Here is a 26,357-nt window from a genome sequence, read left to right as displayed (position 1 = left end):
CCTTTTGTAACTTGCCGTGAAACACAAAGCTAATGTAGTCATGGGTGGTCAGGAAAATATTTTTTTAATGATAATAGTGTTTTTTCACTCACCAATACGCAGCTTCTTATAAATCAAGTTTAAGTCCTTCCCAGGTATGCCTGTGGACAAAACCCGATATCCCATATGTTTATGGAAAAGGAAACAAACCACCACCACCACCACCAAAAACTGGAATTATGATCTTATTAATTTTATAATAATGAACATACATTTTCCAATGGAGTTTATCCTATGTCTTGTATTTCAGCAACATTATAGGGTAAACTTTTTTAATTAACAGTGATATCACCCCTTTCTGCTAAGACTCCGTGACGCTTCTTATTTACGTGTGTGAAAATTGTTTAGAAAATCATTTCTGTTGTCATACCAAACCATTAGTCAGAATTAGCAAACATTTAATAGAACTCACCTCACATGGTCACTCAGGACTATCACAAAGTACATTCATTGTCTGAAGCTCATATAAGTCCTTGAAATTAAGTTGAAGTTTTGCATATGTTTTGTGCATAAGGGTGAGCTCATCCATGTTGAATGCACATCTGAAACTATGTACGCATTTTCCTTTTCAACGTGTTATGGAGAGATTCAGATTTCAAGCTCTGGTCTAGTGAGCATGTCCTTAAGCCTCATTGTTTTTCAGTTTTCTCCAGATTTGTAGAGCTCTTCGAATGGTTAAGGACCAAACATTTGTAGTACTGATCATTTTGATTAATGCATATGGTCACTCTGTCTGGTTAGGATGAATGGGGCGTCTCCTTGGGGTGCAACAAAGAGACCTGACCTTTGCAAGCAGAGAAGTAACACTGACATCAGCTGAAAAAAGGGAGCCAGTCTTCTAGGCTGGAGTGAAGTCACTGACTAGTGTCTGTCTAGAAGGCAAATTACAATGAAAGATGACACACTGAAGAATTAAAGTAGCTGTTAATTTTAGATGTCTACAAATTTTAGTTATGAGGAAGAACTTAATTAACTTTAGTAGAACTACAGGGGAGAAAAGAACAGCTGTTCTTGTGGTCTGATGGGATTAAGAATGAGACTTTTACAATGTTGGAATAGAACATTTGGGAATTTTGAACAGAAACGAGAAATAAGGGCTGTGCTTTTACACGGTGATTGGTACCTTCTTGATATTCTCTCTGTTTTTGGAGAGGGAAGCAGGAAACACTAAAAAGAATGTTATTTCAACATGCAGACTCAAAGCCTGCCTGAGGTAGACTTTATTCCACATATGCTCTCAATCCGAAAGACGGTGAAAACTTGGTTCAGCCTCTGGAGAAAAACTGGGGCACTCTCAAGGCTGTTCTGTCTTGCAGCGGTAGGTAACAACTCAGTGAAATAAGTCTTTACTTGTCCTGGTAAATGGGCTGTCAGGATGGGGGAAGTGACTGACACACATTTTGTCTGGGAAGAGACTTATCAGCCTATGAAAAGTGTCTTCCACATTCAGAAAAAGGGGACAGAAATTATTCTAGCGAAATACCTCAGCTACTTGCAGGTTTACATCGTTTCCCAGACAGACTTCAGCAACACCTTAGTCCAAGAGAGAGAAAATTCAAACTGCAATGAGAAATAGACTGAGAGCAAAGCTAATTCTGAATAGTGTATCAGAGACATCCGATTGAAAGACAGTGTAGAGAAGGAATGTATTATTAATGGCTAAGCAAATGAATTATGATTTTACAATGTAGGAATAGAAACACCATTAGCATCTGGTAGTGGAGATGATAAGCTGAGAGATACTAAATTCCCAACTTAATATTTGTGATTTTTGGTACGAAAGATTCATTCCTTTACAAACTCTTTTATGTTGCAACATTGAGCAAAGATAGCTCAGTGTATAAAGACAAGTTTTAGGTAGTGTTTTCTAGCATATACGTCACATAATACCTCTTAAAATTTCAGTCATTGAACAATAAACAACATATTGAAGGCTAGATCTGGGTATTTCCGATAAAGTTATGCAGCACCTGAGATGCTAGTCTTTAGCAGTGGCCTGAAACTCAGGGTTTCCCCAAGTCCTTTGATTTAGGTGTTCAAACTGACCTTGTGAACTTCAGTAAAGTTGGCATTACGTTGACTACGATGTCACGTCTGTCCTTGCAGCAGATATACTTGGATTGCGCTAAGAAGGACGTGGGCCATCTTTGTTGCCTAAATAAAGTTCATCACAGAATTTTGTCACAAAGCTGTACGATACATACAGAAGCAGCTGGGCAGAGCACAAAGTGTTAGTGGCCCCCTGTATTGTAGATTATTGCACTTTTTGCTTTGCTTCCTCGGAAGATGGGCAGGTGGATGTGGCCAGGAGAGCACTGCAACAGGTTAACAGTGAATGCAGTTAGCAAGTTTGTCCCCAGATCCAGCCTCAGTACTGCTCTAGTTGTAGGCATAACCAAATATGCCAAACACACTGGGCAGATACTCTACAGATGTACAGATTTTTATAACAATTATGGGGAAAAAAAGACCAAAATATTCTTATAGCGCTTTTTATAGCGTGTATTTGCAAGTATTTATTTTGCTGTAAGGATTAAATAGCATCCGTCTCCCATCAATAGGGTAATTTAAGAAGCTTGACACACAATAAAAAGCAGGAAAGAATCAGGAAAGGTGGTGGATGAATTTCTGATGTTAACTCAGACTCTAGTAAATCTTTTAAAGGATCACATCCAAAGAGAGCTGACTTGAGGAAAATTTAGAAAAAAACAACCCAAAACCTTTGGTAAGGTAGTTGTAAGATTAAGCAGTCAATTTATTTACGTGAGAGAAAGTTTTACTTTGGCATTGCCGAGTTGCCTCACTCTTAAATAATAGCAGCCCTTAGTCTACAACTTCCTTCTTCAAGCCTAGGATGATATTCAGTCTAGCAGCGAGTACTAAATAGGATATTGTTGTGAGATGCAGCTTCTACTGCACAAAGATTTAAAAACAAAGCCAAAAAAGAGAACCCATGAAAACTTTTAATAATTTGATAGCCTTGTAAAAGCTTTCTATAGAAATTAACTTTTAGGACTTTAGCATTTATTTTCTCATAACAAGGGTGAATCGATTATTGAATGGTCGAATGCACACAGTGCATATTGATCTGTTCATGCGTAGCAGCTTTTTCCCAGCAGGCACCTTGGTGCCTGTAACATATTTTAAATAGGATTACTACTCATTAAATTACAATGACCTGGAGCAATGGTCAACAAAAACGAAATTGCCTCAGTTCATCATAGTTTGGATCACTGCCATTAAATTTCAGTGGCTGCGTTTCCCTAGAGTAAATAGACCTGAAGAACATATATGGTTGAATGCTTCAACTTCTTGGATTTAATCAAGTAAAACTAAAAATTTCATAGCTACGTCTGAAGGTAAGGAAGTGCAAGCATTTCTTTATTGTAATTTTTGGGGCATTTTAAAAGTTGGCTTAGATTAAAACATGGCAATCTTTAGCTGATGGTGATACACTGGAACAATGCTATGCACTACTATGTTGGCTTCTACCCTCATGGGACTTTATTTTGATTTCAGGCACTGCTAGTGTAGTGGTTAAACTGGGGCACGAACTTCCAGCTAGACCATTAGACTACATCTATGTCCCTTACATTTACAGATGAACACAGGGGAAGGACCTAGAAGTACAATTAAATATACAGGCACTGAAACAAACAGTTAATTGGCAGTAGTTTTGTTTCTTGAGGGTCCAAGATTAAAGGAGAAATCAGGTATTTAGGAAAAAACAACAGTAAACATGAGCTAATTAAAAAAAGTGGCTGTACTGAAATGGTCGATGGAAAAATAGATAATCTCTTCTTAATATTAGCTGCTAACTTCCTTAAAATCTAGCCAGTAGACTCAGTATGGGTTTACACTGATAAAACAAGGAGAAAGATTTCTTCCTGAAAGTCAAAAACCTCAAGTAATACAGCAACAATATTTCTATTTCTTGGTGCACTGATCTAGCTTTTGTTGTTCTGTTATGAACAGAAATGATGGCACTTGTTAACATGGTGTTGAAAGGGCTTAGTTTTTCATTTAACATAGATTATAGTTTTTATTTTCTTATAAACTTGGTTCAGGTATGTTACCCCAGGTTGCCTGTTGTGAAAATTATGATATGGTTGTTTATGAGGAGAAGTAACATTGCATAGGGGAAAACATTCTGATTTGGAAGGACTGAAGTATGTACCTCTTGCATATGACAGTGTCCAAGCTGTTTGCAAATGGCTGGCAACATTTAATCTTTGCTGAACAATATTAGATTGTAAATCATAACTTAATCCCAATAGAAGTTAGCATTTATTATCAGCCCCAGCAATTTGAAAAGCCTAATGTACTACATATTTTACATAGGATTCCTGGTGCAAGCCACAACTGTTGATGAAATGAGAATTATATAGTAGCGTTGAAAGAATACAGACAGTTCTGAACTTGTTGATTTTATGAAATGTATAAACCTACATATGTAAGTTTCCCATATTTAGGAATTTTCAGTCTTTTTTGCCACAGCTTCCCAAGATTTGAAGCTGGTTTCATCTTCACACTGGATCAAAACCTGTAGAACAGAAAGATACCCTTTGACATCCATCTAAGCTGCCTGTTACATCTGACACAAAAGCTGCTTGCCTTTCTCTTGTGCCAGCTCTCGTGTTCATAAGGCCACATGATGAACCAAGTCAGATCCCTGAAAAAAAACCCCATGAGTTATTAACTTGGGTGATCTGTTTCATTGTATGGGTGTATAAATGCTAGTGGAGGCACAAAGGGGATGGGAGTATGCAGCTGGGGAATTGGATGGAGTTACATCTTAGTAGTCTTTCTATCCTGTTGCTGTTAAAACTAGTATGCTTTTTTCTAAATTGTGCGATGAATGTATTCCAAAGTACTAGACCTGTAGTAAGGAGGCTTTAGAGAGTGATTTTCATAAACTTGGTATTTTAAAAAAAATATTTTTCTTTTCCCTGCAGTTTTTCAGGGCACATCACCCTATTACTCTCTGTGTACCTCCGTTTTCAGCAGAGTATGTTTTGAAGTCTCACCAGTTCAGAGTGGGTATTCTCTTTTAGTTTTGGTGGTCAGTCTGGGGATGCTGTGTTACCTAAAGGTTTTTGTGCTGATTTACCAGCAAGGGCATGCTGCACTGTTTGTAGTGTAAGTCCTTTTGTGTGGAGTAACTTACTCTATTTTGAAAATGCTGTAAGCTACTTTTGCTCCAAGTGAATGCATGCTAAGAAAGTGCATATGAGGAAGAATGTGGAGTAGCCACATGGACCCTGTATCCTCAGACAGCAAGGGCTCCAGCTGGGCAAAATTACACAGAAGATGGACTGTTCTTCATATAGAGTACTCACCAAGACTAAGAGAGGCTAGAATACAAAGATAGATGAAGCAAATAGGCAGACTTATGGATTAAAACGGAAGTGAGTCATCCATGTCCCTAACAAAGTTAGGATTAGATAACTCAAGCCAGGCACACAAAATGAGCTTTTGTAAGAGCTGAGGCTGCTTTTAAAGACTAACTTGGGTACACGCGTAATAGTTGTGCTATGTTTAGCAGTTTAACTGTTACGATCTTGCTTCGTTTGTAGCTGTATCTGTAAATTTCTAGGAATTCTCTTGTTTCAGGCTGCCATTTAGTGGCAGAGTTGATGTCCTGAGTAACGGAGGAGATGCTCATGGATCTCTCCGAAAGACTTTTGAAACTTCCTGTAGAGTTTTGTATTGCAACACAAGGTTGTTTTGTGTAATCTAAATAGAAGGTCATTGAGACAAAAGTGAATTATTGCATTTTGTGCTCTAGCTCAAGTAAACTTCCTAGCTTGATACTCTGATTAAATCATCATCTGATTCTCTTCTAATCTCTCCAATGGCTCTCAGCTGTTTTCGCAGAGTCCACATTCCTTCTCCTTACAATGGAGATTCAGCACTGCCAGCACTTTTTTTTCCTCCTTTTCTCTCTCCTGATGCTCTCAGGACACACATTTACATACCAGCTCCTAGACTAAGGTTTGCCAGCTAAAGTTATAGTAAATAATCTATATTTCTTGGTTGAGGGAAGTGGAAGCTCTCACCCTGATTTCAGCTGTTTTCTGATCAACCCACAATTAAATTCTCTCTGGATTTTTCAGGAAGGAATGGTTATTTATTTATTTATTTATTTATTTATTTTAAGACTGACAACAGAAACTTGCAAACTGTTTGCAAAGACGGCGCTACCATCACCCTTTATACCATGCAGCCGATGATTACACCTGGGAAGCATGACAGCTGAATTCAAATTCTCTTTCAGACTGAGCTGGGAAAGGAGTCCTGACTTTCTGTATAATGGCATGATATCCTAGGTATCAGACTTAAGGACAATATAGAAAAATCTCTTTCTTAGAGTCCTATTGAAGATGTTCTGTTTTGTGTACCACTCTGCCGTCACTGTGATTATCTTTCTAGCAAATATGTATCTTATCAATGTTTGAACTGTTGATTTACTTTCACGTGAAGACTTAAAGGTGAGCTTTGATGAAGGGAGTGGAAAATAAAGGAAAAATTTTGTACAGGAGACAACGCTCCTCTTTAGTAAATGGGACCTTTTTCATAGAAAATATTCTTTTCCATATTGGCATTAAGCTTTCCTCCATGATTTGCCAACCATTTCAGTAGTATTAGCATATAGAAAAAACTTTTGTGATTGTTTTCTAAAACAATTTTGAAATATAAGTTCAAGCAATAACAAACACTTCTCAGTTTTAGTGAAAATGAAACTGACACAAATGCATATTTCTAACTTTTTTTTTTAAACTGTGTGTGAGAGATGCAATGAGTTACATTGGATGACTGTATGATGATTACAGAGTGAGCATCCATCTCCTTGCAATCACGTTTTCACCTGCTTATGTGGTGTACACCTGTGCCTTGTTGGCAATACAGTTGGTATTTTGCCACACATGAAATTGCTCTTGCACCCAATGAAGTGTGTTTATTTCAATTTGCCCTTTCAAATGATGCTGGGTGTTTCCTAATGGATTCTTTCAAATTTTACACTTCAAAATTGCTCTTGCTTTCACTGTCATAATTTAGCTTGACAAGTCCAAATCCATATGTCATGGATAATGCAGACATAATACCGTTACTGGAATCTAACAAAAAGGTTTGTGGAAAGTGGAATGATTTGTCCAGGGAGAATGAATTACCTACTGCTATTCTCCTCTAGACAAGTAGTCAGTAGCACAGTTTGTAAAAGCAACAGGATGAGAGTGCCCCATCATTTCCCATCTGTATTGCACCTATTCCAAGATGGGGCACTTTGGTGTTTGATAACTTTATGGCTTCTAAACGCACAGCAATTTCAGATAAAGGATGCCTTGTTTTTTGTTTTTTTTTTAATTCTGTTTTGTTACACTGCTTGAGGGCTTCATTTTAAATAGATTTTCTTTAACTTAGCAGTTGTTTAATACTTTGATTTTAATAATGGCAATCGGTTAATCTAATTTCACCTTCTGTGCTTGTTGGCTGTTTTCTCCTTTTTGCCTTTTCTGTTAGTTACAGTGAAGCCTGAGGTTTGTTCTGCAATTAGGCTTTGAATATGTTGCTCCCTGTGTCCTATTGGCTCCCTGTTTTTCAACAGCAACGATATCTTAAGCACAAATGAGTAGTTACACCTAAGTAAAGAATTTTGAGTTCTAGAGGTGAAAAACACTGAATGCAAAATAAAGAATCAGTACATACTTTTATATTTACATGGATAGAAGAAGGAAAGACAAAAGGTGACTGCTTAACTAGATAAATATGTATTAATATAAGCTCAAAATCATTTTGGTGCCCATGAGTCATTTCCAGTTCCAGTCTGCTATGTATTGACGTACTGTTATGTGCCAAAGGTAGCAATTTTTTTATAGTATCAAAGAAAATGAGAGAAAATGATAATCATTAATAATATATGTACAATATGTATACAATATATCCCTTAAAACGAAATCTTACTGGAGATGTTTTTGCTTTGTGCTTTTTATCTCATTGGCGAATGCTCTCATCCAGTCAAGGGCATTATCCTAGGGCGTAGGAGATGCAGGTTTAGAAATGCTGCAACCCTTAGGCTGATATATAAAAAGGGGACCTTGTTGCCATCTCCCCTGACCACATATGAAATATATAAAGCAAGTGCCGCTAATAAGGCCTGTTGGATGAGACCTGATCTTGTGTGCTCACAGTATGCCGCTTGATGGCTTTAGGTGACTAGTGTTTGGATCGTCTGATCCGGGAGGTTGGATTGATCCTTATGAGACTGCAACTAGGAGTAGCTTAAGAATTTTAAGTTGGAAATGGAAATGAGCTGAGGCGCCTCCAGGACTATGCATAAACTGTTAGTTCAGTTATCTAACTCCTTGCTTTTTCTTTGTATCAAGTGCTTAATGTGGAATGTTAAGGTGGTATTAGGTGTCTGTATACAAACTGAAACTTCTGCTTAGTTGCCTCTCAAATCAACTGCCTAGTTGCCTTACACTTTAGCATTTTGAGCACGTCCCACTTTAGACTGGGGTAAGCAAATGAGTGTCCGTTTATTTCTGAGCTTGTCTGAGATTCAGGAACCAGACATTTCTCCACTTGAGTACCTTAAGAGTGTTTGTAATGTGAATATAGTCTGTCAAAATTGAGCTCCTCAGACAACGTGCTTATAACCATTCCTTTCTTTCAGAAGGCCAGAAGGGATGGCCAGAAGGGTAGGTAATGGTGCTGGTGCCTCCTTTAATATAATCTCGGTAGTTTGGTCAGTCATCTGAGAAGCAGAAGACCTGGGTCTATTTCTCTATGCTGCTGAGAAAATCAGAACGTGATATTTCCTTACCTTTCCTAGGTAAGTGTCCTACCTAAATTATTTGAAAACATATCTTCAGGCTTTTTCAAGAATAATTCCTGCTCAGTTCTTTGGAAGAAGAAGTATACCTCCTTTTTAAGACGGCTTGCTCTTTGTGGGTGAAGGCAGCTCTCTGAAGTTGTAAAGCACAGAAGAAAGGACATTTAGGAAGCTTTAGCCTCACCATTTTCCTATTGGATAGTGGTTTAGACAGCTCCGTGCTAAAAGTATTGACTCAATTGTAACAGCTCCCTGACTTAAAGTTAGTTATCATGGATCTTATGCTGTAGGTGTGTAGGTCCTTTCTTGAACCTAATCTGAAGTAATCTTCATCTTGTTGAAATTGCTGGTGTGACAACAACTGATATGGAACAGTGTCTTGCAAAGCACAGTAATTCAGAGATTTAGCATTGCATGAGAGAATTCCCCTAAAGGCTTTGAAACACCCTGATAGTGAGGTTATACTGAGACCATGTACTGTCAGTTATTTCTGGAGTACCATTTATGACTTATCACCAGTATTTCCCCCCACACCCATCCTCCCTATTCACAAAACATTACCAAGCTGAAGGGGCTTCTGTCACTTCCAATACTTATTACTGAGATTCTTTCCTCTCTTTTTCTCACTTTTATTTTTTAAAGTTAGGCTAACATACTGCTTTGTAGGCTCCAGTTAGAGAGAAACACTGCAGCAGGGACACTAAATCAAATCTACACGTTGCTTCTCCCCTTCATTTCTTGTGCTTCCTGACAGTTCACTGACACATTGATTTTGAGTTTTCTTGCGCTCTGTAAAGCTTCCTCCCTCCACAATGCATTGGTGGCTTGCTTTTGCCTGAGGATCAGCAGATGCTGCACAGCTTGCTGCCCCTTTTTTTTTTTTTTTTTTTTAAACTGAAGAGAATTTCTGGGGGCCACTGGCATCCTTCGTTATCCTGGAAAGGTGGTTTTAACTCATGTTTTAGATCTAGAGTGACTTTTTTCTTATTTAACAGAAGTTTTGAGGAACTCAGATCGGATATTAGTGTATTACAGTGGCAATGCTTTGACATCTCTCTCCATAGAAACATTGCACAAATATGGTATATGTTGTATCCTATTAGAGTAGTGATTACTGAATAGTTACATTTTTCTGTGCACTGTTGACATGTTTAGTGGATGACATTATATTCTGCTTCCTTCTTTCCCTCTGACAAACTCTCGTGCTGGTCAGGCTTTTTCTTATTACAGATTTGGTTTCAGTTGCAAAATGCAAATATGTTGAAATGGAAACACTTAGCAGGAAATCGTCAATTTTGATGCCTCTTCTATCGCAAAGTAAAAAAAAAAAAGAAGGTTTTGATGTGAAGAAAATGTCTGCTTTTAAAAAAGAATTGAAATAACATTCTGTTTGGAAATGTAGGTTAAAGAATAACCAAAACTGAAACAACTTAGTTTGTCCAATTTAAACCCTTCCTTCATTCCCATTTTTCAGTTTAACACCAGTGGATGTTCCCACTCCTTCCCTTCCAGTGTTTTTTGACATCTCGGAGATTGTTAGGGTACAGCAGAACTACTTTCCTGCCTGTTCGTTAGTGATACCTGTCCTAGCAAATTACTCAGTGACAGAGAGCATTTCTAGTTATTAGAAATCATCCGTCTCTACTTCTGACCTGTTAGAACGGTCTCTGGCATGGTTTTGGCTCGTGCTAGTCAGCGTTCTCTGAAGTAGTTCAGGCCGTGGTTTGGGAGTTCACGTAATCCAGGAACCATTCCTGGTCGTTCGCACATGGTCTCTGCTTTGCAAGTTTGGAGAGTTTTAATAATATATACGTTGGATGTTATGTGCCAGCTGCTCTAAGAGTCAGAGACCAGTTGTGGGCACATTTATTTGCCTGTATTTTAACAGGTCAATTTTATTACAAACAAATGTCATTCTGCTAGCAGGCAGAAGTCTGTGTGGCCTACTTCAAAACTTCGGCTTCAAAAACTTTTCTGAGTGAGCACTGTTGCAAGCCAAATAATCTCTGGCTCAGATTGATGCACAATGTAGTCTCATGAAGAACATAACATCCAGCTTGACAAACTCAGGGAACCTGACTAGAGGTTCTCCAGCTCATTTTTTTCCATAACATTGAATCCAAAACTCAACAGGTAGTTCCTGAGTAAACAAAAGGAAAAGTGAGTCATGTAGCAAAGACAGCATGACCTCACTGCTACCCCGCATGTATCAGCCAAGTGTTTGACCTTTCCGTGCGAGACATTTAATTTTCTGTTAACTGAGGAGGAGATTATAAAAATTTGAGGACTTAAATAGTTCTTCTTCATGGGACCCATTCAGATGTCTCTGCGGTATTCAGTTTTCTGCAGGCAGTAATCTGCTAGAAACATAGCGGTGGACCAGCAGTCTAGTAGTTCTGGTCTAGCATCCTTGATGAATGTCCAGCAATCCCTGTTTTAAAGTAAAGCTTACCAGGAAACAGATATGATAAATATAGTGAAATCAGCCTAAAAAAGATTGGTCTAAAGACTGATAATATAAACTTTGGTATCTCTTTCAAAAATTTTCTGAGCTTTTTTCTCGTAATTCTGGATAGTCTGATCTGTGTGCAGCTACTATTTCTCTTAGAAGTGATGCAAATTCTCAATCTCACTGACTTTCTGTGGCAGCATTCTGTAATCTAATTATTTGCTGTTTTTCAGTTTAGTATTTGTCACATTTTGGATTCACTGAGTGTGGTATTTTAATTCTGGCTATTTTATTTTCTAAGTATTACTTCTATTGCTTATGTGGTACTGAATATATAGAAGAAATACGTTGTGTTCTGCTACAGTTTGTTCCTGGCGTTTGCTTTCGTTCTTCTGTGCCAACTACTTGGATAGGACTCCTAGAAGTTATTTAACAGCTGCTCTTGCTGCTGGTATTTGGCAGGCTACAGCCTTACCTCATTGAAGATAATCATTGGTCTTACAAAATGATGAGTGCTACAGCAGCACTGTATATAATATGATTATTAAAATAATTGGATTTTTCTTAATGGGATCGAAAGTCTCCCTAAAGGGGTATTCTAATAAGGGAATTGTATTATATGTATAATGTGCTCCTACTATTTTGTGAGAGAAGGTGCAATGTGATGTTCTCAGCTGAATGCAGTATCTTAAAAATTGCTATTGCAAATTGAAGGATGGGGCTGTAGAAGTGTAAACTGTATATAGCTGCATAGATCAAATGCAATTTGATTGAGCATCATAATTCTCTGAAATAATATTTTTGCACACTTCTCTTCAGGAGAAAATGGCATATTTAAATGCACACTAGAAGCTGTCATTTGCTACACTGCAAAACCAACCTAGTTTATGAAAACCCACCTCCTGGAACAGGTACACCCCCTGACTAGTGTGTATTCCCAAATCCAAATAATGTTGTTAACTTATAAAAAGTAATTATGCTATAGCTGTCACTACAAACTTAGGTGTATGCTTAAGAGTCCCTCTGTGGTGCTTAAAGATTTGCAGTCAAATAATGGGAGCAAGGATGTCATGTTCCAAGGGTGTTTAATAATCTCTCTATGCCTAGCTTGCATTTCCATGGTTAATCTCACTGGGCTTTTGTGTCTATAGTTTTGCTTGTATGTCTCATATTGTATCTGCCTCTTCTCTTGTACTGGTTTTGCTGCCTGCCAGAGCCTTTTTGAAGTAAATTTTGTGTACTGATTATCTTTTCTTTTTTTTCTTTTCTTTTTTAAATTTCATTAACTTTCTATTGCGTTAATGCACTGAAACTTCTTTGAGCAGCATCTGATGTGTGATGGACAGGGTGCCAGGGCAATGGTGAAGCAAACTGCAAAAGGGAAAAGGCAGGCTTGCACCGCAAAAGCCAGCGGTTCGGTCAGTGTAGGATAGATGCCAAAGAGCCTCAGCTTTAGATAGCTTGAGTATTTGACACGTGAATTGTTCTAGGCATTGCTATCTTGTTACATTGCTATCTTCAGTTATATAATAATCAATGCTTTATTAAAGTAATGCAAGGGAGGAATCTATGTTGTACATAATCTTTGTCCCGGATCTTTTAAAATTTCTGACTTAAAAAAAAAAAAGCAGAAATAAATATGTTTTTGGAGTTTTTGTTTTAATTTTTTTTTTAAGTTTGTCTGAGTCAGACATGGCGTAAGCAGAATTTGACAGGAAAAGGGAAAAGGCTGGGATTCTGACTTCCACTTTTTTCTCTGTGGCAGACAGGGTGTGTGTGTTTGTGTGTGTGTGTGAAAGCTACTAGATGCATATTCTGTGCTTTTCACTGGAGAATTTTAAAAGGAAAACAAACTTTTGATCTTTGGGAACTAGTTTATCAAACTCTGTCTGGGTTGCTTGATGGAGCAGAGTTTAAAATTTTATCTTAAGGAAGTACAGAAATGAGAGTTTGGAAATCTGGTTCTGTTCCAGGCTATTTTTCAGATGTATTGTGTGATCTAGCAAACAAATCACTTAACTTTGTTGTGGCTGCCAGTCCTTTTCATGTTAAGAGTAATGTTTATTATTTTTAGAATGGTCACAGTAGAGTAGTACCTCGCACATATCTTAAAAGTCTATGGTCCCCTCTTTCCCAGGGACAACTGTGGCCATGTCAAGTTTTGTTAGCTTACAAGTAAGATTATGCTTCCCCTACCTTGTGGTTCTTAAAGTCAAGGTAAGAGATTTCCTTTTGCTGTTCAGAGATGTGATTAGAGTCTCTGCCACATGGGTGCCCTGCTGCCACCCTGAAATCTAAAGAGGATAATTTAGGCTGTGGTCTGAAATGTAATTTCACAAGCATAGCTGTGCAGAAAGAGTGAGAGTAACAAAGCTTTCATTTGTGCTCTCAGTCCAAATAAAAATTTAGTACCGGTTAGGTAGCTGCATGAATGAATTGCTGCCATTGCTGCAGCAATGGACTTGCCATTGTGTTTTAGCTGAACAGCTCTTATTTAAGTACCACATTATCATCATGGTGCTGCAATGTCTGAGGATGTGAGCAAACATAACTATATTACAAAAAGACAAAAAAAACTTTGTAAAGCTTCCTTTCATGAGGCGGCAACCTAAGAAAGGAAGATGCTGATTGAATTCTGTCTATGCTTACATACATTGGTTGACTTTAACATAGAAGAAAGAGCTACTCCTGGAAGACCGACATCCCTGTTCTAGTGGAAAAGACTGGATCTTAAGGCTGCTCTGAACCAGTGCATGTGTTCATGCCAGTAGCTGCCTCAGCAACAATGAGATCAAGTTTTTCCAGGGTTTCTCATCTGGGATTGGTGTTGAGTTAATACAGGAAAGATCTTATGCAGTATTCTCTGATCTCCCTGAGTCCCTGTCTTCATGCTCAGAGTACGTCTAGTTAGAGTCGTACATCAACATATCTCAATCCAGATTATGTTGCCACCTTTAGTGGCAGGACCTTTGCTTTTTTATTTTTTTTAAAAAAGCACCTTTTCTGCTTGTGATTGCTTGTTTTTAAGCTCATTTCCCTCCTATCATCTCAGATATTAACAAATAAGAAAAAAATAGGTTTAAAATTGATTATGTTAAAGAGCCAATACCTGGGGTATGTACGAGATGAGGTGATGGTACTGAAGGCAGTTGACTTCCAGTCAGGATGTGTTGTTGCCATTAAAGTGGTCAAAGTATTCAGGGAGTTCAGAAGAATTCAAAAATTTTATATGTGTCTTAGCTGAACTTAAAAAGATAGGAGATAGATACTTAACAGGTTGTGTCTTTCTGGCACTGAACATGAAAGGGGAGCTGAAGAAATAGTAGGGGAACGGGATGTGGCATGCAGTTTAGTCGTACGTGACCTCATTTATGATTTCAAAGAGATAAAGGTGCCAGCACAAACATTTCTGGATTCGTGCTGATTCCATGGATGCTTAGAGGAATCCACAGTCTAACTTTAATTGTTATTTCAAGGAAAGGACATTTTATAGAAAGGAATGATTCTTTGCAATGAAACTGAATCATTCTTTCCCCTAGAAATAGCGTTGCACGTATACACAATTTTTTGGTCATCTTGCAATTCTAAAAAAACTCAAAAGTTTAGTGCTCAAAACTATAGTGAGTTATATATTTTAATTTTTGACTCAAGGGGTAAAGTTTTTTCAGTAGAAGTCTCTTTAATGAGAAATGGATTTTCTTTGTAGAAAGTAGAAACATTTCATTTCCAAAAATTGAGAAAAAACACTTCAGTTAAGGATATTTTAAAATATGAAACTCTGGAGAAAGTGACATGAATTCATAAGGCACTTCCTTGCTGCTAAATCTGTTGTTTATCTCCAAAATGTTGTGTAAAAAACTAGTACTTGTCAGACCAATGATACCTGAATTTTCCTGAGAAAAATAATTCCTTGTATTTGTAATACAGTAAGACCTACAGTGTATTTTAATATTTTACATTAAAATAATTCATAGATTGTGATTTTATGAAAAAAAGTCAAAAAATTAAACATAGAAAGGTTTTTCAGGGATTAGAGATTTTTTTTTTTTTAAAAGTGTGAATCTGTTTCCTTGACTGAGGATTTGTAAAGAGCCTGACGAATTCCTAGCTATACTACTTCAAAGTGACTTCCAGCAAAGGCCGGGAAGGTTTTTGAATAGCCCTTTATATTAGACAAAGTGTCAGCCAGCCTTTGCTCTAATTGTTCTGACTTTTGTTAACGCCATATTCTCAAGGGAATGGATAACACAAAGCCATGTCATTAGTTGAAATCTGTCAGAGGTCATTAATGCTTTGAGCTTATTACCATCTTATAGTTGTTCAGTGACTAAATGATGTGTGTTTCCAGTGGGCAAGCAGTTATCAGTGGACGTTACCTCTGTAACTGGCATTAATGAGCTTCTTACTGGCAGCATTAGCGGAAAAGTCCAGAACTGAATGGGAAAGGAATAATGATTTATTTACCTGTCTATCCTTGAACTGAGTCCTGCAAGTCATTTCTGTTTATCACTGGAAAACGTTGGTAAGGCACCGAACAAGCAACAGCGGCACCAGCTTCTTGTGTTACCCCCCTCCGTGCGGGAAGACGGTCATTTTAGTCTCTAGGGTTCTTCACATGCCAAATAATATAAAAGACTAATATCTATTGTATTATTATTTGATTCACATGGCAGACTCAAACCTCCTTCCCTCTGAGGGTGAAAATAAGCTGTGTGAAAGTTAAGCATCTAGCCTAAGTCAGTCATCTTGCTGTGGTCACTGGAAAAAGGAGGCACCTCCAAGAGTAATTTGTCCTGTCATAAGACAGAAATCTCAAAGAGGAATGATGTGGAGGGTACATGATTACTGTCCTTTTGGATTTAGAATTTAGATTACAGTCCCAAATTTTTTGATGGCTAAAGTAAGGAGAGGAGAAGCTTGTACTAAACTAGCATTTTAGTAGTCTTGGGTCTGGCATAAGCCAAATTCACAGTGTCCATATATTGTCTTAGTATTTGGGAAGTCTTTGAGAGGAAGAGTTTTTTGAAGACTGTGGCAATGTTGAAGGCACGGATATGGTTCTTCAGGACCTCAGGAAGGATCATAGACACTGTGACTAATTCCTTTTTGTATTCTTTCTCAGGTTCGTCATACTTGACGTTTTTTCTTCTTTCGTCTTTGTCAAATGTTAGTACCTGGGCAAACAATGGCGTTATCCTCTTGTGGGTCTGCTTTTAGGGTCCCTTATATCAATACAGCATCTGGCTTTCTGGCTTCCTTTCATTTCTCGAGTCATGTCACTACAGGGAATCTAAAAGGAACTGTGCTTTGTCCTTTTTAGTGCTTCTACCATTTCAACACCTGCAGAGAGAGTACCGAAAAGGTTGTTACGCCTTCTTTGGTTCAGATTAATGTCAGTATAAACAGTCACCTCCCCCTTTACCCCCCCTCCGCCACCACTATTGTTTCTTTTGAATTTCTTTGCAGTTTGATTACTTGCAAAAACATGACATCATACCTAGTGTATTGAAAATTTCTAGTCTGTATAGCTGCAATGCAGACATCAGTAGACTGTTCTCAGCCATTTTAGAGGCATTGTGGTCAGCATTCTTGGGAATTTCACCTATTTTTGATGCTGGGGCTTTATCTCTTTAAAAACTGGTTATTATAGCTGTTACCATACCCGACATATTCCCTATTAATTACTATATTAATTTGTATAATAAAGGTTAACAAATATTTTATTAACAGTAACTGGCTGCACAATGCCTATGATGAATAGTATAAAAAATACATTTTTTTTCATTAAATGACACATTTGAAGCTGATTAACAGTATCCACAACACTTAAGAGTGCTTTTGAAGTAAATGTGGTGCTACAGAGAGTAAATACTTTGGCATTCATTTGATGTATTCTAGCTGTTTACAGGGTTGACTCTATGTGATTCTTCCAAGCAATATGGTACCATACAGTAAGCGTGTTTGTATGTGTATATGTATTTGAAAATAAGCTGTAAGGGGTAATTTGTTACCACTCTTACAAGAAGAAGCATTATGAATTGGTTTCTAGAGCAGAAGGTATCATAGTAGAAGTGAATAATAAATTAGATTTTTAGTTGTTTTCCTATAGACAAACTATCAGAAAAAGATAGTATTTGATTCTTTGCTGTTAAAAAGATCTGAGATTCAAATTCTGAAAAGAATTGCAAAATCCTGTTGCTTTCTTTAGTGGAGCAATTAAAGATATATGTAATAAGACATAGTCCAATGCAGGCTGCAGCCAGCATAAATTAAATATATACCAAGTGGAAAAAATGGCTCAAAAATAACTAAAATGTAAGAAGAATATATATTATTATATATTAAAATATGGTATTTTATATTATTACATACAGGATATATATTACAATATATGTTACAATATATTATATATTATTATATATAATTCAAAAATAATTCAAGTATAACCTTAATTTACTCATAAAAGCCATATTTTGTCTCTTTTTTTTGTAGAACTGAAAGGGTGAAAAAGGAGATTTTTGACTCAAAAAAACCTTCTCTTCTGTTATGGCTCTGATGTATCAGCAATATTTTGTCATGTGATTTAAACACTTCCATTTCTCACAGGAATATCTGAGAAAGTTATGGAACTGCTTAAATACTAAGGCAATACCTATACAGATATCTTGTGGATGTTAATCAGTTTTAAAATTCAAATACATATTGATAAATAATCGTTTGCTTTTTTTTCCCTAGTTATGTATTTTTTAGATCCTCTGCAACATTTTCTGTACTAAGCAACAAATATTTGAGTATTTTTGTTCCCCTGTGGTTACTCGCAGCTTGGTAGCATGCATTTGCCACTTTTTAGTGCAAATATATGTGTGTATAGGAAGGGTCTGAGAATAAGGGAAAGAGGGGGGGAAGGAAATCTTGGTTAAACTGTGATCTCCTGAGTCATACCATTCAGCATTTTTTTTTTTTTAAACTTATACATTAAGTAGAGGGAGAAAATATTGTCCAGAACTGAAGTTCAATGAAAGTGAGTGGTTTGATATGGAAAGCTTGAAATCTAATCTTGGATCATCTGGAACACATAGGAACAGCGATTTCTGTCAGAGGAATCCAAAGCTAAATTTCAGTTTCCGGTGCAAAAAGAGTGCCTGTTACCTTATGTAAAGGGAATGCAGCGAATCCTGAGGAAAAGTTAAATAACGACCTAGAAAGACCAAACATTTGCATGCTGTTCTCTGCAGCGCTGCGGCATTGTAAGACTGTGGACCCAGCACGGCCGGTTCTGTGTTCTCGTGCCGTTTCCTCTGTGACAGCTCCACCGAGCAGAGCGTGAGCATGATTACTCTCCAAGAAGTTTAAAAACAGTGCTTTTGTTTTCAGCCAGAACCTTAAATTAACACAGATGTAGGAACAATGGAAAAATAAGCTGCTATAAAGGGTCACGCAAAGTGAGGAAACCGGCTTCTTCCAAATTCTGGCCGACTTAAGGCAAAACAATTAACGTTGGTTAGAATGGTGGAGTAGGTCTCCTGTTTCACAGCTTTTACTTTCGTTTAATTCTGTACATCGGTTTAAGATAATTGGATGGAATATTTATCCTGGATAGGCTGCAAATATATAAACCTAACTCACAGTGAGAAGGCCACACAGTCAGCGTGGTCAATCACCAGACCATTAGAGATGCTCTTAGCTCAGAGGAGGATGACTAAAAGAAAAAGACTGTATGCTAGCCCCAGACAGTTCCACCACTGCTGTGATTAGCTCAGCTTCAATAACATCGGTTGAACTATGCCCGTTTGCTGCAGCTTGGGATCTTGCCCTTAATATCAATTCTGAAACTGAGACAGAAATCAATGATGTTATCAAAACATAATTTGACCTTTGAAACAGCCCTATGATCTGGAACCTGAAAATATCTGAAAAGGAAGGCCGAGAGGAGCAAGTGATGAAACAGCTTGAACACAGAATTTAATTGTGTCACCAAACACTCAGCAAAACTAAACTCAGATTTTTGCAAGCAGATCTAACATTCATCCAAGTAACTTTCATCCTACCAAATAGCTTCCAATTGGCAGATTTCATAAGGGTGGGATTTTTGTGTTTGTTTTAATTTTTCCCTTGGTTTCAAATTAATTCCTTTCCTTTTTTCACCTAACTAATTCTAAGGGTCCTGGGCTAATAGGGGAATGGCTTTTTTTCAAATATCTATTGCTGATTTCTGAAATATGTCATTCACATGAGTGGGGGAAAGTTAACAACACTGGAATCCATATGCTTTGAGGTGGAATAGAGTATGACCGTGCTTTTCTGATCAGATGCTTGGCAACTTAGGCATTTGTGATTAAATTTCCTTGTCCTTGAAATTCTGCAAGCGCTTCTTTCCTCTCCTTTCTTTTTTTTTTTTTTAAACTTTTTTTTCCTTCTTGCGTACACCAACATGGAATATAAAGCATACCAGGAAAATTGGTTGCATAACAAGATCGCTAAAAGATATCATAACATTTCCTGCTCTCTTCCTCCTTTCTAATTAGAGGCTTTATTTGGGTGTACCAGTGACTGTATCTTTTAAATTATATACCAGTAGTTTGTCTTTCAGATTGTTCCCTCAATTTCTCACTGAAAAGAAAAACACATACTTAGCAAGTCTCATCCATGTGCGTATATCACAAATCCCAGGCCAGAAGAGACTTAATAAAGAAAAATTGCACATCTCTCTATCCTTTGCAGCAGTGACTGCCTTTGCCATGTTGTGTTGTAGTAAAGTTTACCTGAGAGGGACTTGACATCCGGTTTAAACCATGCATATTGATTTTGGAATAGCTGGAACTGAATGACAAGTGCATTATTATTATTATTATTTTTAATATTTGATTCATGGTTCTCTGCGTTATCTGACTGTTGTAAGCTCATGCAAAAGCTCATAGGCTGAGAATTTGCCTGATACAGGGCAAGTGACAAGAAATCACGATAACACTGAGACAAATACTGTTCATATTAGGAAGATGAGCCTGCTTTAGCTTGCAGTGGATTACACACCATTCATCAGTGCAAGACTTCTATAAAGCTGTGGAAAGACTTTATTGACAAGAATATGGAAAGCAGCAATGAAGGTCAATATCAGCTGTTGACTTTCCTTGCTTATGGATTGATTCTACCTTTAGATGTGCATAGCTGAAAACTTGACATTTGCAATCTCACATACAATATAGGCTTTCATGCTAAGTTTATGAAGCACTGTAACGTTCAAATCTAAAAATAGCGTATCTGAAGCTCTATGTGCTGGTCTCTTTTTGCTGGTGGAGGTATTAGAAGGGATACATGATCTGATTAAATGTTACTGGATATGATCAAATGAATCTACTATTCATATCATACTGTTGAAGAGATGGACTAGAATAGGTATTAATCATTAGACTGATTCTTAGCATGTATCAGTGTTGATTATAGTTAAGCTTAGATATTGGCAGTGTCTTTTTCTGACAATGCACAAACAGCATATATTGGCTGTCCAAAATGACTGTAAAGGTGCTGTGCAGAGTGCCACTGAGGAAGCTTTTCTCCCAGCACTGTTTCCTTTTACCTTTCCTGTTAATATTCCGGTAACCTTTGTATCTCTATCCTTTCCGTATAGCATATATAGAAATGGAATGGATGGAAAATGAATGTGAAGAGAAAACTGAACCTTTTAGCTGTCCTTATTACCTGTGATCCTATTAGTTTTGTGTGTAAACCATTGCATTCTCGTCTTCTACTTTTCGCTTCCATATCCCTTGCGATTTTTGCTTCTCAGATAGATAGATTAAAAGGGAAGGCCAATCTATAGGAAATGCCGCATTACGGAAATTGGTTTCAAAGGACCACCCTTGAGCTATATTTTGGTCAATGAGGTCACTCAGTGCAGAGCAGCAAATTCAGTCTTGGTATGAGGAAGTGCAGTCTCATTTGCTTTGATTTCAGTGGGAGTTATGCTGAATTTATTGCCAGTCTTATCCAGGAAGAGCACAGAGACACTTCTCTAGCTGTTCAACAAATTAACATAATATTTTTGTGTATTGACAAGATGGCGTTGCTCTCTACTTCACTCTTGCTTTCCTTCCGAGATGAGTTAATGTAGACAATATTAAAGTCTAGGTTTGTATGAATTATAATCCCCTCTTTCCTGTTCAAAGCAAAAGCTGTATTTGGCAGAGGAAATAGTGATTTGTAGATGCCCAGTCAATAAAAGTGTTGTTGCTTTACATCTTCAGCTATTAGCTGGTGTTCCTGTAAACCCATAATTTCTGGGGTGTGAGAGTGGATGATTAGGAAATAGGAATTTAGAATCTTTTAAAATCAGAGTGGTTGCTGCGTCTTACTTCCTGCTCCAAAATAGGTATAGACTAGACAAAATAGTTACTGTAAGTAAAATCTGGCTATTAATAACTGGTAAATATAATAGTAAAATATTTTTATATACTTAGAACATGACTATTTTATTACCAAAAAAACCCCCTACCATTAATTAATTATTTTTTAAATTAAGCACTAACTTGTGTCAGTAGCACAAAGACCAAACCACTTTCTGTAATAGCTAGTTGCCAACTTGTTTAGAGAGAGTATCATTCCTCATCAAAGCATACTAGCTTTATATTATGGTCTGTATATTAATTTTGTGCAGCAGTCCCATTTATTTTGCTGTCAAAGAATTATGCACATGCACTTCAAAGCCCACAGGTAATGTGGTTAGCAAGTGGAAAATGTTTACTTATAGGACTGTATCTGCTTTATTGCCCTCTGACTTTTGCTAATCCAGCCACAGTATTAAAAATAGCAATCCCTTCATTTAAATTTAAAAAAGTTGAAAAATGGACAAAAATAGATATACTTGAGATGCAAGAGTTGTTTGTGACTTGTCTGTCATTCTGTGATGAGTCCCATTGCATTGCATCTATTGTCTGGACTTGTCATTCATCTCTGTGCTGTACAACGCCTCTAAGCAAAATTGCAGGCCAGAACCTTCTCTTCTTTTTAAATCTTCCTTGCTTTTTTTTTTTTCTCTCTCTTTCATGCTTACTTTTGCTCCCTCTTACTGGCTCTTTTGCTTGCTTGCTCTCTCTCCCCCCTTCACTCTCTTCTCTTCTTTTAAAAAAAAAAAAAAAAAAAAAAAAGGGGAGGGGGAGTCAGCCACACACGTACATATGTGCGTATGCGCACACACGCGCACGCGTCCCCCAGCTGCTCCTCTGCAAAACTCCAGCACCTTCCTCGCTTGTGTTGCCACCACTGTTAGAATTTCATGGTGTTGCTAATTGGGTCCCAAGACTGTATCAAACACTGAAAGTAACAGTGTGCCTAGGAGTCGAACTGCAGGAATAGGTTGACCTTCGTAAAATAAAATTAGCAGTGGGGTTTATCCAGAGTGAAAAGGAGGATGTGAGGAGGCGGGCTGCAAATTAGCCATTAAGATGTGATGCGAATGCTGTGGTCTCACAATACAGTGAAAAGAGAGATTTTTGTTCTGTCTTTGCACTGATTTAGTTGCTTAGTAAGTCATGCTAAACTATGGAGATTCAAAGAAAAATAAAAATGTAGTAATGTCGCTTTTCTTTTTTGTATGATTAAATGCAACTGGTCTGTATTTAATATTTTCTAAATAAAGTAGGTAGGGTCAGCTTTTATATATTTACACTTCAGTTAAATCTAATTCATTTCAAATGGAAATTTAACATTTAGTCACTTAAGTGAAATCTCACCCTATTTCCGCATGTCTGCTTAGGCACCCAAAGCCTGTAGAATATAAGTTGAATTAAATATAAGTATGAAAACAAAGTATAAGCTGAATTAAATGACTTGCTATATCAATTTTAAGGATTTATATGGAGTGTGGGAAAGCTGATCATGAGAAACAGTTAGACAGTGGAACAGTGACGTTATAATGTCTCTGGTCAAATTAAATATTTTTGTTAATTTTGGTTTTGCTTTAACATTTGCTGAGCGTTCAGCCACAATTTGTGGAACCCAGGATTTTCAAAGACTCTCCAGTTGCCTGAAACTGCTTTGCTGACGAGGTCTGGTACATTCGATTTGGCATAATTACACCACTTTCCTCAGAAACAGTATATTCTTGCCTACAGTGTGCCCGTATGCAAATCCTAAAATGCACATATTCTAAATTAAAGAGCCACCACAATACAGGATTGAAAAATCTTTTATGGCTGGAAAGCTTCGCTTTTCAAAAATAGAGGGATAGCACAGGAATGAAGCTTGGATAGCCCTCTAGCAGCAGGCTTACTATACACTCATATCAGTTAATGGTTGTGCATATATAGACCACCACGTGAGCACCACCACATACGTAAACTGGGACACGTAGTATTTAGGAGTTAGCCGCTGGCTGTTACTAAGTAGTGAAAATTAAAGAGTGTTAAACACTGGAAGATGATGACTTGGCAAATACGCAAGATATTCAAGTGAGGAAGACCTGCATAGCGGGAAGAATTCCCAGCAAGATTCAAATTTTTTAGACTCAGAAAAGTGAACCCAGTAGAGAGAAATGGCTCTCAGGGGATGTAAAGTAATAATCCGCAAAAGCCAGAGTGGAAACTTTAAGGAAGATATACGAGGACCATTTGTGTCCAATGCTGTAAAAATGTCAAGCCAGAAACACTATTACTAGCCTATCAGAAGCTCACACATTGATGAAATGATTCAGAACGGTGCCTATCGAGCAGTGAAAAGATTTCAAAATGCATTAAGAGAAGGCATGCTATAAGACTGGCAGCTGTATGGCCTGAATGGTTTTGTTTGTTGTAATTTGTTTTAATTAGTACTTAATGGAAAAGGGGATTTTTTTGCATTTTTACTTATGTATTATCATAAAATTAATAATTTATTCATTCCCTCTGTATTCTTCTCACCCTGTTCCTCAGATTACCAGGAAAATAATTCCTACATCACCGCTGTTACGTATGTCTAACACTACGCAAAAGCAATAGCTAGCAAAAAGACAGAGGCACAGAAACTCAGTAACTTTAGGGTCACATCTTGCTGTTGAATAAAGTGTGAATTTTACATTGGTTTCCTACAGGTCTGGTTTGTTTCCAAGGTACAGATCATCTCCAGGTCATTTAAATGTTATCTAAATATTTACCTAAATAGCAAAGCATGGGATACCTGTAATGAAGACTTCTAGTTTTGATGAGAAATGCAATAGATCAAACAGAACATTGAGAGAAGCAGTATGTGGCAGTCGCTACACTATTCAGCTTCAAAGGCTGAACATACAAAACGTGCTCAATTTTAAAGGAATGTTTAGAGAACCTGTTGATCACCATAGCAAAGGACTGATAAAATATCCTATGAAAATCAAACAATCTATAAAGGATTAAAAAAGCAAATGGGTGCAATCATGTGGTTCTTCTATGTATATTTCTATATTTATAAATAGATATAAAACTGTATTTATATAGATGTATGTAGTTTTTGTATATTAGGTGGAGGAGAAAGAGAACCCTGATGCGACGTCAACTGTGTCGACTAATGTCTTACAGTGAACATCACCATTTTTAGTATTTAGCATAACAGTAGTTATAAATAACAGAACTATATAGAATCCTTGTACTGTTTTCTGTAAATATCGTAGTGCTGAAGTGACGTAGCACAAGCTACGTTACCACTTACTAAGCCTGGGGACTCTGACTATTTTTTGCTTGCTTTTTCAGACTGTTGCAAGTAATCACTGCCTTTTTTTTTTTTGTCTGAATCAAAATGAAACATAAGGTTGCTTTCTGAAGGATCAAAGTAACTGTATTCAGTGCGCTACTCAACTGATTATTTTTTTAATTACTTTCGTGGGGTCACCTTGTTTGTTTAGCTATCCTCCACAACAGGAACCTCTGAAAATAATCAGTAGGGCTGATTTTCAGAACAGCAGAGGAATAATATGGATGATGATAATACTCTGACTGCACTAGGAAACCTCTTTCAATATTATTTCCAGGAATTTGGATAAAGAAAATAAATATTAATATACTTATTATAACATACTTTCTAGAATAGCAGAACAATGTGAATGTAAAGATCTATAACTCAAATGGTCTTGTGTCAAAACACAAGGTAGAGAGCAATTTCTCTCTCTATTATTCGCATGTGTGTCCCCATCAACTATTACGGAAACACGTAAGCCCGCCCTTTATCTTGTTCCATATCTAAAAGAAGGCTTTGGAGATGGAGAAAATATGTAGATGGCAGGGGTATTTTTCTTGTTACATTGTAAGGTTAAGGCCCTCAGGCAGTTTCAGGCCACACATGAAAGACGGTGTGAAGAAGATACCCCCGTGGCCATCTGTAAGATAACTTAGATTTGCTGACGGTATGCTATTCTAATGTGGCACTGAGGTAGTTTATTTATACTTAAAGGTAACTGAAGAATTATGATGATTATTCATATTCATTATAAATTATAATCATGAATAAAATGTGTTATTATGCATAAAACTTTTATGTTTGAATAGAGATCCCTAAACTTCCAGTCACTGCGTTAAAGCTAAAAGTATCGGGATAAAGGAAGTTTAATAACAACTGTGTTTTAAACAACAACAGATACAGCAAACTGTGAGCATGTGGCAGGATCAGGAAGCATATAGATTTAATAATGTGTGAATCACAAGATTATAAACTTTAAAGTGCATACCTTTCCACGTACAGCTAGACAATGGAAAATTTCATCTGTGTGTGATGAAATTTTCACATTTGACAAGAACGTTGCTGGGACCATTGCCTGCAATTTTGCAATAGCTGTTTCTTTGGTTAGGTAAGAGTTGGTATTTTCTGAGTTGATGCCATGGCAATATTCTTGTCTTGTCTTTGTAAATTCTGTACTTTCATTGCAATGTTCCATATTTGTCTTAATATAAAGGAACAATTAAACGAGTGTATTTTATTGTTGAGCTACATATGTTAGAAGTATATGATTCAGTGGATATAGTTCTGGTGATACTTCTCTCATTATTTCAGGTGTGGTTGTTGGTTTCCTGTATAGAAATAAACGTTAGGCAATCCAAA

The sequence above is a fragment of the Struthio camelus genome, chromosome Z, assembly GCF_040807025.1.
Source record: "Struthio camelus isolate bStrCam1 chromosome Z, bStrCam1.hap1, whole genome shotgun sequence".
In the NCBI taxonomy this organism is placed as follows: domain Eukaryota; kingdom Metazoa; phylum Chordata; class Aves; order Struthioniformes; family Struthionidae; genus Struthio; species Struthio camelus.
This window is presented reverse-complemented; position numbering follows the sequence as displayed.